Here is a 13,379-nt window from a genome sequence, read left to right as displayed (position 1 = left end):
TCTTAAAACAGGAACTATCTGCTGCTGGTGCCCAGAATTGGCATAACCACAGAAATGTGTGGTCAATGAACTGAGATGCCAGGTGCAGGGTGTCTTGCTCGTGGGTCTGAAGGCAAAATGGACGACACACACAAAATGGGTGCTTGTCTAGAAAAATGGCTGTCAGGCAGAAACAGGGAAATGATGGGGCACAATTGTCAATTTTATTTCCACACACCGCTGTGCCTCTATGTATGTGCGGTGCCCGAGCTCGGTGTTCCTGAGCCGGCCTGCATGGGTTCCATCTGGGCCCACTGGGACGTGTGTATTGGGAGCCAAGAGTCAGGAGGTAATCCATTCGTTCCCCGCATCTTATTGTGGCCGTGTTGGATGCAGTAGCTGTGGCCGCCTGATAGCCCCAGACGGATAGAGACTGCCCCCGGATATACGTAGATGCAGCTACTAGCAGAGGCTAGTTGAGACGTGACATTGTGGATGCTTCGAGGGCTGGTGAATGGACTGTTGGGGCACCCGTCCGAACTTTGGAGGCAGGGGGATACCCGTTAGAAGAGTGGGGAGCTTCAACTGCCTTCGGAGGTTGCCAAGCGAGCGCTCGGTGTGGCTTGTGGGTGAGAGATCTCCGCCCGTATATTACTTCGTAAGGAGCCGCCATATCGCACTTGGTCTGTGTGGAGTGAGAGCGTGCAGGTGACGGGTCTGAACACATTGGTATTGGCTGCTAGACCCTCGATGGTGCCTCTATCTAGGGGTTAGCCTTGCTCGCCATATTGGGGCCCCATCATGACAAGGGGTAAGCTGACAGAGGGCTCGTCGAAACAAAGGACGTTGGACCGCTACACTGGGCAGGGGCCTCAACTGCGGACCAGGGGGGTGCCCAGGGTGGGGTCCCGGACAACGCAGCCTTCATGGCGGCCATCACGCAGTCCAGAACAGCCTTGGAAATGAAAATCGGAGAGGTGGGCTCGGAAGTATTACTCCTCCGATAAGATCTACGTAACGCGACGGAGCGCATCACTGAGGCTGAAACAAGGGTCTCAGAAGTGGAGGACTCTGTTACTACCTTGAATAAGAAAGTGGCGATGCTGGAAACTCTTACCAAAGGCTTGGCTTCTCGCGTTGAAGATGCTGAGGGGAGGGCGAGGAGGAGTAATCTGCGCTTTGTGGGGTTCCCGGAGGGGTGTCAAGGAGTCAAGGAGGGAACATGGAACAGTTCTTGACCACATGGGCTTCCTCCGGAATCGCTGACTCGCTGTTTCATTATTGAACAGTCTCACAGGGTCCTTAATGCAGAAGCCTCCTGGTGCCAGACCACAGCCAGTCATAGCAAAAACCTTAAACTTCCATGACAGACACGTCATCCTGAAATAGGCCCGAGTCAAGGAACCTCTTCTATTTGAAAACACTTGTATTCTCATGTTTCCGGACTATACAAGACTGGTTCAGCAGAAGCGGCAGTCCTTTATGGCGGCGAAGGCTCGCCTTCGTGAACTGAAACTTCCATATGCCCTCCTGTATCCTGCCCGACTGCGAGTGGTTTATCAGTTGCGCACTCTGTTCTGTGAGTCGCCCGAAGAGGTCTTCACTTGGACGGAGGAAACTGTGAAGGTGTGGCCACACACGCCGCTTAGGATGGATACGCATTCCTCGACTAGTAAACGGTCCGTAAACCACCTAAGCTTAAACTCAGAGGGTCAGGACGATCAAGATCTAGGTGCCGCTCCCAGTCACATAGCGACGCCAGCAGATCTGCCTCGGTGACTCAGCAGGGGACCTTGGCCTTGTCAATGTATTGTTAGTCTTTCACTGGGGGATCTCTCGGGTATATATGCTCTGACCGATGGGACGAGTGCAGGGGCCAGAACCCTCGTTTGACCCTCTGTGGTCCGAAGGAATGCCCGTAGCCTATGGGTGGGTTTTGGTGGGGATGGGCGGAGGGCTCCCGTTGGGGCCACTTTCGCCACGACAGATACTTTAGCTGTTTTGAGGTATTGGTGGGGGTTAGTGTTATGGGAGGTTCTTGTTATCTCACTGCACTGCATTGCCGCTGCCTTGGACCGCAGCCTCCTCACTGGTTGTTGCCTATATTGCTCATTGATACTACTGGCTCTGTAAATGTCTGCCCCCACGGATAGTTTGCAAACCCCTTCTGGAGATATCCGAATTGTGAGCTGGAATGTAAGGGGTGCGCTGGACAAGGTAAAAAGGGGGGCCGTACTCCAACAGGCTAAGCACCGTAGGGCCAATATCTTGATTTTGCAGGAAACACACCTCTTGGGAACCAAGCCCCTCTGCTTACTTTGATATGGATACTCGCAGGTGTTCCATTCTGGGTTCACAAGGGGATCCCGGGGGTCGCTATTCTCATTCACTGAAGGGTACTGTATGTCCATTCTAAGACGTGGGCAGATTCGCAGGGGAGGTACGTCTTCATTAAGGGTATTATCTGCGAGGAACAAGTGATGTTGGGTAGTGTCTATGCCCTCCCTCCATTATCCTGGTCATTGGTTGAGCATCTTACGACACTGTGGGCGGAGGTACCGGATGGATTGGCAGTTGTGGGAGGCAATTGGAATGATGTGATGGTTATGGCTGTAGATAGATGGAGACGAGGAGGCCCTACTGCTGTTTGTCCTGCTACCAAACTAAGTTCCCTAGTGTCAGGTTTGGGCTGGGTTGAACCTTGGCGCCGGCTGCACAGGAAGGAACAGGGCTATTCATATCTCTCAGTGTTACATGATTCATTTTCAAGACTGGACTATCTCTTCGTACCTTTAGGGGTAGTTGGCAGGGTGAGAGAGGCAGAAATTCTTGCCCTGTCACTAGGCCTTTATTTACGTATTTGTAAAGCGCAACACTTATCCCTTAGGGGATGTCACAGCACCCATCCTGTCCATTGAGAGAACTTCACTAAGGCCTTAAGTCTGCTTCTAAGATACAGTGGCCCTCCTGCTCCATAGCTCTGTAGGCAAAAATCAGAGCCTTGAATTTGATGCAGCTTTGCTGTAAGGAGCTAATGCAGCCTCCAAAAACCAGTAGACACAGAGTGCCATTGGGAATTTTAAGAATCGAATGTTTAGCCGCATTTTGAATGATTTGTAAACACTGCAGCAGGAAGGTAGGTAAGCCCAAATATTGACTATTCGCATAATCTAATTTAGAGGTGACTAAGGCATGGATATTGGAACACGCGGGTAAGAACACGTTTTTGGTTCATTTACATTCCCCATCCGCAAAGCGCAAGTGGTCTAAGAGGAAACGGACAGCTGATTTGGTTGCCTTTGCCCTTTACAGGAAATCAACCCCTTGCCTTCTGATTCTGCCCACTGGAAGACACACACGCCGACGCAAAAGTAAGGCATTTGTACCCCTGTCCTTCCAGTCAAAGTAGGTCACTGTGCTTTTTAAATTAATGGGATATTCACACATAGCCTTTACCCTTCACAGATTCAACACTCCCTCTTCTCTAATGATTCAATCTGCTGGTTAAAAGCGGAACATGTAAGTATAGCTGGTGTGGCTAAATGGGTTAGTTGTGTAGATCTAAAGTAGTTAAGGTTTGACCTCGAGTTATTGTTTGTTCCAGATCCGCCCCTCAAAAGAACCTGAGCACCTTGGTGCAGGTAGGACTAGGTTTTCCTTTTGGTTGACTTTTAAATGACACAGGGGTTGTCTTCTAATAGACTGACACATGCCTGTCTTTCCATTCACAGCTACGTGGTCCTGACGAGATTTCCCTTAAACAAAGGGATTTCGAAACGCGTAGACCTTGTTTCTTACAGCGTTAGGAGTTCTATTGTTTTACTATAAACGGCTTGAAATTTAAATGTTTCCCAATGCTGTTTTTCTGAAATGTTTGTTGTAAATAATGATTTGTATTATCTGATGTAAATTTCTATTGTATGTATTGTTTGGTATGGATGTTTGAATGAGTGTTAGTAATGTATGAATTTTTCTGGGGTATGAGTTAGTGTGGAGTGAAGTAAGCAATGTTTCTAATTATGTGAATTTTCTTAAAATGTTCTATTGAAATAAGAATTAAAGTAATTGATTTATTCAGGACTAAAACACTGTCCGTCGACTTACTGTTCAGTTCAGCGAGCCGTGAGGGAAAATAACAGCCTCACTTGGAAATCATTTGGCAATATTGGTGATATTTTTTGGTTTTTCAGAGGTAGAAAAATGGCGCCAGAGGGCGGATGGACCCGGTGAAAAAATGTCCCCCTTGCTGATATCAGACAAGATATTGATCCTCCGGGAAATAAGGCGGAGGAATGCATAGCAAGCCCACATTGGTCTGTCAGCTATTGGGCCAGGTTTAGAAGTAGCAGAGAGAGAGAGACTGCGAGGATGGGTTACACTGGCTCCGGAAGTCCAATGGCGCTGGCTGCCACTGCCCGGCAGCCGGTCTGTGGCAACGGTGCCAGAGACTGCCCGAGACTGCAGAATGACGCCGGAGAACAACTGGGGTGGAGAATTCTTACCCCCTGCTGAAATCAGGCGGCTCCGGTCAGGTCCTCCGGGATGCAGCCAGCAAATAGAAGAGCAAATGGTGGCGGAGAGTTTTGCCTGATGGGTTGGCTGTTGTGGTGGGGGGGGAATTGTAATGACGTGGCTGGACCTGGTAAGGGATCGCTGGGGGCCCGTAGGATGCAGGTCGGCATACTAAATGGCGGACCTGGATTGGGTGGACCCTTGGTGACGCCTACACGGGACGACGCAGGGTTATACATACCTGTCGGCCGTTCATGACTCCTTCTCTCGCCTTGACTATATCTTTGTCCCCCGAGCAGTGGATAGCTGAGTAATTGCAGCCGATATTCTTCAGCGCGGACTCTCGGACCACTCGCTGTTCGCTCTTACTTTACAAGTAGGAATGGCACGTGAGCCATTTCGGAGGCGTCTTTCGACGTTGAACCTCCAGAGGGAGGATTATAGAGAACATATGGAAGGTGCCATTGACCACTATTTGACATCTTACGTAGGGACGGTAGAGGGGGCTGAATGCCTTTGGGAGGCGATGAAGCCCATGCTCCGGGGTGTAGACATTTCCTTCTGCGCAGCGGCTCGCAGATTGCGTAGGGAGTCCCTTGTCCAGGCGGAGGCGAAACAACTTGAATTGGAATCTCGCAGTAGAGATAGTAGGGACTAGCAGGCTCGCCACCAACTCCTATTGAGGCAGCAGGACTATGCACATCTTCTCTTGGATGAAGTCCGACAGGCGTGGCTTAGGATCTACCAGTGGGGAGATAAGTCCAGAAAGCTGCTGCATAGGTTGTGTCAGAGGTCGTTATACTCCCAGGCCCTACCGGGCATTCCAGGCCATGATGGGTCCTCTCTCACGGACCCCTCCCCTATTGCTCAAAGTTTTGCCATGTACTATGTGGATCTCTATGCCCCCAGGGAATGCCTCCCCACAGCTGTAGTTGGTCTCTTCCTCGATGATCTGCCGCCTAAGGCCCTCTCTGATGAAGTGAGTGCAGAACTGGATCTCCCGCTCATGGAGGAGAAGCTGGGCACGACACTGGGCGAGATGCAACCCGGAAAGGCCCCGGTACCGAATGGCTTCCCATGTGAAGTTTTTTAAACAATATTTTCTACAGCTGGGCCCCCACTTTTGCTAAGTGGTGGATGAGGCCAGCGAGCATTGTCGCCTGCCTCCCGATTGGAGACACGTGGAGATTGTGGTGTTCCACAAGCCCAGTAGACCCCCAGATAAGCATGCGTCATACCGCCCTATATCTCTTCTTAACCCCTTGGACGCTCATGACGAGCCCAGCTCGTCATGGAGTTTCCATTGATTTCAATGGAAATTACATGGAAGCACTGCAAGTAGCTTAGCATCCAAGTGGTTAATGTGGAGGCCAAGATTCTGGCTAAAGCGCTGTCCAACCGCCTCCGTTCCCATATTACATCATTGGTTCATCCTGATCAGGCTGGGTTCATGCCCCAGCGGACGACCCGCCACAATATTCGGCACGCACATGTTGCCGTGGCAACTGTTCAGGGGCTAGGGGAATGGGCTGCACTACTCCTTGCGGACATGGATAGGGCATTTGATTCCCTTAGTTGGGTATACCTATTCGCACTCCTCCATAGATTGAATTTTGGACCACGCTTCTAGTCATACTTGACCCTATTCTATACAGAACTGACTGCGTCGGTGCGGGTGGCGGGCTCTATCTCCTCCACGTTGTCTATCAGATGGGGCACCAAAAAGGGTTGTCCACTGTCCCCCTATCTATTTGCACTAGCAATGGAACCCTTAGTGTCCTGGGTGCGGATCGACGCCCAGGTGACTGGTCTTGAGTGAGCACCGGGTCTGTCGGATCGTATTGCCCTGTAGGCTGATGATGTTTTCTTTTTTCTTACGAATATAGACAAGACAGGTCCACGATTGCTACTAATTATGCAGATTTTCGGGATAGTCCTCGGGTCTATATATGAACCCTTGTAAGTCTACTCTTTGGGTCCTTGGGGGAGCGGCGGATCTTGGTTGCTGGGGCTCCTCCGTTCAGGTGGCCTCTGGGGGGTTGAAGTATCTGGGTGTGTTTTATTGGATTCGCCAGTCACCTCTTGGGAAAGGAATTTAGCCCCTGTATGGGTTTGTGTGCGCGAGGATCTTAAAACCTGGTCTCATATCCCCTTGTCTATATATGGCCATCGGCCATCTTTAAGATGGTATCGCTCCCCCGCCTACTTTATCAGCTACAAAACGATCCCTATCCGATATCTCCCGGATGGTTCCGACAGGTTAATATGGCCCTGGGACAGTTTCTATAGGCTGGTGGAATGGCGAGGGTGGCCCTGCGGACCTGCTTCCAGTCCTCGTATTGCGAGGGACTGGCAAACTCTAATATCCTTTCATACTATATGGCCTCACATCTGCTGTTTCTCAATGAGTGGTGGTATGGGGACAGGGCAGACCCAGCCTACGCGGTCGAGAGGGAGTGTATGAGAGATCACACCTTGCACACACTAATCCACGCCGCTATGCAACTCCTTGCCACCTGCCACGAAAATGATCTTCCAAATATGGCAACAGGCGTTGCGGAGGACCGGGTGGTGGAATAAATTAACTCGAGAGACCCCTCTTTGGCATAATGGGCGACTACCGCAACTAGCTGCATTGTCTGGCTTTCGGGGCTGGGACCGATTTGGCATCTCTACACTTAGGGACGTGATGCGGAGATCAATTCTGAAATCTTTTCAGGACCTACAGAATGACTTTCAAATGCCTAAAACCCAATTTTACCGATATCTGCAGTTCCGACATGCCATCACTCCATACATTAAGGGGTTAGGGTCCTTGGCTGAGTTTAGTCCCATAGAGGCAAAGGTATTCATGGAGGATCTCCATGATCACAAGATCTCCAAAATGTATCTGTCACCCATAGCTCCCCCACACTGCAACACCTTAGGGAGGCCTGGGAGGGAGACATAGACCCACTGGAGGAGGAGGATTAGACGGAGGCCTTGTCCTCCTCGCCGGGGTCAGCCATAGCCGTAAGCCTTAGCCTTATCCAGTTTAAGTATCTTCACCGGGTCTATTTCACTAGGGTCAGATTCTGGAGGGTGGGATTGGTGGTCCCCCCAGTGTGTCTTCAATTCAAACATGAAGAAAGTACTCTGCTCCATACTGTCTGGCACTGCTCCGCACTAGCACAATTTTGGCGGGGTTATGTCGTGCCTCTCCGAGGTACTAGGTTGGGACCTCCCCAGCTCCCCGAAGCTGGTCCTGTGGCATGTTATGGATGACATAGGAGGTAAGATATACAAGCGCCATCTTATGTTATTAGGGTTCACTTTGGCCAAGCGAGATATTGCCAGAACCTGGAAGGCTCTGAGGGGGCCCTTGGTATCTGCGTGGAAAAATGGCATGGATTTCTGTATGGGTCTGAAGATTCCCATCTTTGTGGCCAGGGGGTGCCGTGGCTTAGAGTTGGAACCTGTCATGGCTAGGCAGAGATAAGTATAGGGGGCAAAAATACACTACGCTGCACAAATGAATGGGCGCAGACTACAGCTCCCACAGTCCTCAGAGGGGGCTGGTTATCATACCTGGATGTGGTTATTTAAACCCCGCCCATATTGTAATCAGGGCTTGTCACTCAGGGAACTTCCTCTAGAGCTAAAGCTACGAGAGTTCGCAGCAGTCAGGATTAAGCTCCTGGACTTGGTCTTTGCAGTTTCCTGGATGCAGCTGATTGTTAAAGCTGCAATCTTGTTTATGGCAGACACTTGGATTTTATGCTGAGAGACGGCGTCTCGAGCGCCGTGGAGCTGTGATATTTAAACTTTGGTGAAACACCTCCCAGTGTTTAGGAAGGCGTGTCCGTGACTCGCTTGATCTGTTTCAAGCCAACGGACGTCTTTTCTTTTAACCTTCAGAGCGTCTCGCACTTGCCTTATGGATTCCCTCTGCCACGCTGTGGATCAGCACCGGTAGGGGATTTGAAGCCACTTTACTTTTGTGAAATCTCCAGAGCAAGGCTACTTCTCCGTAGAAAGAGTCTTGATTTAGTGCTCTTAGCGTATCAAAGGACAGCACGCAGGAGAGCGTGAACAAACTGGGTATTTTTTTTGTATTTTCATTTCCTTAACCTCCTGAGTGAAGTTACTGCCGCGCTAGGAGGTGCCTTTGGATTTATAATTGTTTTCAACTTGCTGGCTACGCTTGGAAGAACTGAACTATGTGAACTGTCAAATCCACGAGAGCAGCCCAAAAGGACGGACGATACCCCGATATAGAGGAGTATCTGCTTTAAGATAAGTACCTCCTTTATGGTGACAAAGAACTATATTTTTGTTGTTTGTTTGCTTTATTTTTCTCTTTTGGGTCTTTTTATCTTGAGAGAAGCACCGCTGTTCAATATGTAAGTACATAATACATAGGGGTTCATGGTTCATAAGGGTACTAGCATAAAAAAAGTGTAATATTGTGTGTATGTTTTGTGTTTCACTTACAGGGCATCAGGGGTTGACTATAGAAGAGAGAGGTCTACATCTTCTGAGAACAGTCCTATTCTGAGTCAGGCAGCGGCAACATTATTGTTTCTTTGTCCCTTTTTTCCCCTTCCCCTGTGGTGGAGTTACCTGTGGAGTGTTATACATAGATACTCATAGGTATCTCCATTTAGGTGAAGGGATTAAATAGCTTCTACCATCGTTCCTGCTCTATCCGGCTGTAAGGTTAGTGGTTAACCTTCCTCTGTCTGACAGAACTTGTTTCCTTAGCCAGGTCCCCCGACCTGGCTTCCCTCCCACTAGTCAACATGCAATATTGCCCCTTGGGTACTGCTGAATCATGCCTAGGTAGACAAGACTGTTCTCTTGTGGTGCTGGTTTGGGGTAGTACACCCACACCTCAGCTTTTCACCACACACATGCATGCATAGACTATATCTTTCTGCTGGCCTTCGACTGTCGGGGCGACTCAAGCGGTTTCTATCCTCCCCAGGGGCCTTTCGGATCCTTCTCGGGTGATGCTCCGTGCAGGGGCCCTCCCCCCATCCACCCGCCCACTTTGGCGGCTCAACGCCTGGTTCCTCCAGGACGAACAGTTTAGGGACAGCATTGGTGCCAAGCTCCAACGCTATCTCAATACAAACCAGGGCTCAGTGTCCTCCTTTCATACCTTCTGGGAGGCCGGTAAGGCCACCATCCGAGGATTCGCCAAGGGCCAGCTTAAACTCACCCGTGTGGTGTGTGACTCTGGAAGTGCAGGCCGCCCAGCTTGAGACACTTCAACCCGAGGACAGAGATGAGGCCCAAGACAGGAGACTTACATTCCTGAGAGACGAGATCAGGCAGACCTCCATGGAAGCTGCCAAACTCCTTTGGCGCTCTTCTGTGGCCCGAGTGTACGGCTGGGGTGATAAAAATGGGAAACTCCTCCATCACCTGGCCACTTACCCAATGGCCAATTGTATAATACCGGAAGTGGTTGACGTGAGTGGCGAGATTCATCATGCTCCGTTAGCGGTGGCTACTTACTACGCTACCCTATATTCGGAGCGGGCGCCTGGTCTTTCCCTCCATGAGCTCCTCCAGCAAGAACGTTTCCCCCTTCCGTGTCTTAGTGATTCTGAGGCAATGGATCTGGATCTTCCGCTTACCCGCGAGGAGGTGGCAGACGCCATCTCCCGCATGGTGGCTGGTAAGACGCCGGGCCCGGACGTGCTCCCACGAGAATTCTACTCGTCCTTAGCGGGATACTTTGGTCCTGCCTCTCATTTAGATGTATAATGAAGCAGTGGAATGTGGCTCCTTTCGCCCTGAGATGGACCTGTCTACCATTGTAGTGATCCCAAACTCTCAACCCCTCTCGAGCTGCTGTTTGGACTATCGTCCCATCTCGCTCATCAATACTGAACTTAAGATCTTCGCCTCCATCCTGGCCAACCGCATATGACCCCATCTAGCCACCCTGGTTCATCCGGACCAATGTGGCTTCATGCCTCTCCGAGGCACTAGACACTGTCTCCGACGCCTTCATCTTGGTTTTGCAAACCAGCACTTGCTGTCCCCATATTTGTCTCTCCTGCTTGTAGACTTCGAGAAGGCTTTTGAGTCGGTTGATTGGGGTTACCTGGAGGCTGTCTTGGAGCAGATGGTCTTTGGTGCTCCCTTCCGCAAGCTGGTGAGGACGCTGTACCATCGGCCCCGGGCGCAGATCCTAGTCAATGGAGCTCTATCCCACCCTTTCCCCATTCGCCGTGGTACGCAGAAGGGATGCCCCCTCTTTCCGATCCTCTTTGCCCTGGCTATGGAACCCCTTGCCTGCCTTATTCGCAGCGACCACTCCCTCACGGCTGGCGGTGGCCCGGCTTTGAAGAAGATAAAATCGCACTCTATGCGGATGATGTCCTGCTGTTTTGGCAGACCCAGCCCAGTCGGGACCCCGATGCCTCTGAGCGCTTGGCCTCTTTCAATGTACCTTTGGCTTCCGGCTCAACCCGGCTAAGTCCGTTCTGTTCCCTTGCACGTGTCGCGGGACGGCTTTGATTGGTAGTCGACAATTCCCCTTCGATGGCAGTCCTTCAAGTACTTGGGAATCTGGGTGATCCTTCTCCCCAAACTTGCATGGTCGCTAAACGTCACCCTGCTGGTCAAACGGGTCCGTGCGGATCTCTGGAAATGACGTGCTCTGCCCCTAAACACTTTAGGAAGGATAGCCCTCATCAAAATGATGATTTATCTCTACATGCTCCAAAACACACACCTCTTGTTCGCCAGGTCTTGATTCCGGGAGATAGATGGTCTGATCACAAAGTTTTTATGGGGGGGGGAGGCCCAGGCTGGCCATGGCTCAATGTCGCATTCCACCTTTTGACAGTGGTCTTGGTCTGACGAGCCTCTATTTGTATTACTTAGCGACTCGACTCCTCACACTTCACAACTGGTTTAACGGCGGATGGTCTGACCCAGCGTATCACCTGGAATTGCACACCCTGGGCTTCGCCTCCCTCCAGAGGATGCTATATGGTGCACCTGTCCCTCGGGCTCCCTCCAAGGTTACCCGTGGAGTGTTCCTGGCTTGGCGGGCCTCATTGCGCCACATCTGATGGTCGGGCAGGCTAACTCAATATACCCCCCTGTGGTGCGGCACCCGCTCGAAGAGGTGGCTTCCTTGGCAGTGTTCCGGCAGTGGGACCTCATTGGGATATCCCTGTTGGGCGATGTCTGGAGTGGTACCCATTTGCGCTCCTTTCAAGACCTGCAGGCCAGACACTCTCTCCACTCCTCCCAATTTTTCCGCTATCTGCAGCTGCGCCATGCCCTCCGCTCATACATCCCAGATGGTACTTCCTTGCCGGAATACAGTCCTCCGGAAGCTCAGTTTAGGACTGGTGACTTGGGGAAAGGGGGGATTTCTAGAATATACCGATCACTTACCAATAATACCCCCAACTCCCTCTCTCAACTCCGCGATAAGTGGGAGGGCTGGCTTGGGGCTCGAGAGGATGCCGACTGGAGAGGTGCCTTGATGGGCCCTAAAACAATCAGGGTCTCGGCATGGCTTCGGTTGGTCCAAGTCTACTTCCTGCATGCTGCCTATCTTACACCGCTGTGCCTTCACAGCGCGGGGCTCCGGTCGGATGCCCTTTGCCCCCGCTGCTCCCACCCCGCGCATACTTCTACCACATGGTGTGGCTCTGCCCCGCGATACAGTGGTACTTGGAGTCCTTAATAAGAGAATTGACGGAGGTCTTGGGCTGGAAGGTTCCTCTGGCTCCTACACGTGTTCTTTTGGGCATCACTGATAGATTGGATGGTAGCAGAGCCGAAAAGCTTTTTCTTAACACGGCCTTGGTGGTAGCAAAGAGAGATATTGCTGCCAATTGGCTGACTGCTACTGCACCAACATTGGCGCGTTCGCGCAAGGGGGTGGACTGGTGTGCCGCCCAGGAACGGCCTCTTTATGTGGCATGGGGATGGCCCGAGAAATGTTGCCGAATGTGGGGGAAGTGGGTGGGAGTGATAGAGAGTTAAGGTGGGCTGATAGGATCTACAGATTGCCTCTGGATATGTTGACCTTTGATTTGCATGTACATCACTTTTCGTATCGTTGTGGAATGTGCTTACCCTGGACTAATCTCATGCGATGTAATTCTGACTGGTTTTGTGACCATTCTTAATTTGGGAGCTGTTAATAAATACCATTTAGAAATCCCAATTAGGAAATTGTTAACAGGCAAATGCTATTTCTAGTTGCAACAAAAGCCAATCAGTAAGATTTAGTTTGCATTGTTATTTTTGTGAATGGAACTGAAAACCACTTTGATATATTTAATATTTACCTTTGCGCAGATTTGGACCATTTTACGATCGATTTAGGAAATCGCTAAATCTTTGTTCATTTGGCCATGGAGTGGGGGTTGGTTTCAAGATCGCCTAGGCTGGAGTGTAGTTCCTATATTCCCAATAGGCTCTGCGCATTAGAATAATATATCCTATAGATATGACGTAGGACTTAGGTCAGTAGGTCTCTATTGAATATACTAAACTTAATTGTGAGTGCCAGCTAGCTCAGAGGTCACTAGAAACTTTCTTGAATTCACAAGAAGGGATTAGTTTCTGACAACCGTATAAACATGACAACTTTGTTCCCCAGGACTGGAATAACTATCTTCAGAGTTGTGGAAACAATAGACAAGTATTTAACTCAGTCAATCGTGCATGCTTCGTTTCTACAGAGTTTCCAGAGAAATAGTGAGACGGGCGTTTTGAATAAAAGGTTTATTGAACAGTCTTCTTTCTCATGCAAGAGAGGTGAACTGCTACCATCGTTAGACAGAATGCAAAGCATAATGCGTACAGCGAGAATAGTATTATAAAATAATACTGTAATAGCATTGTATGGTTTCTAAGCCATATAA

This window comes from Lissotriton helveticus, chromosome 7 (assembly GCF_964261635.1).
Source record: "Lissotriton helveticus chromosome 7, aLisHel1.1, whole genome shotgun sequence".
In the NCBI taxonomy this organism is placed as follows: Eukaryota; Metazoa; Chordata; class Amphibia; order Caudata; family Salamandridae; genus Lissotriton; species Lissotriton helveticus.
Note: the sequence above shows the minus strand (reverse complement) of the source record.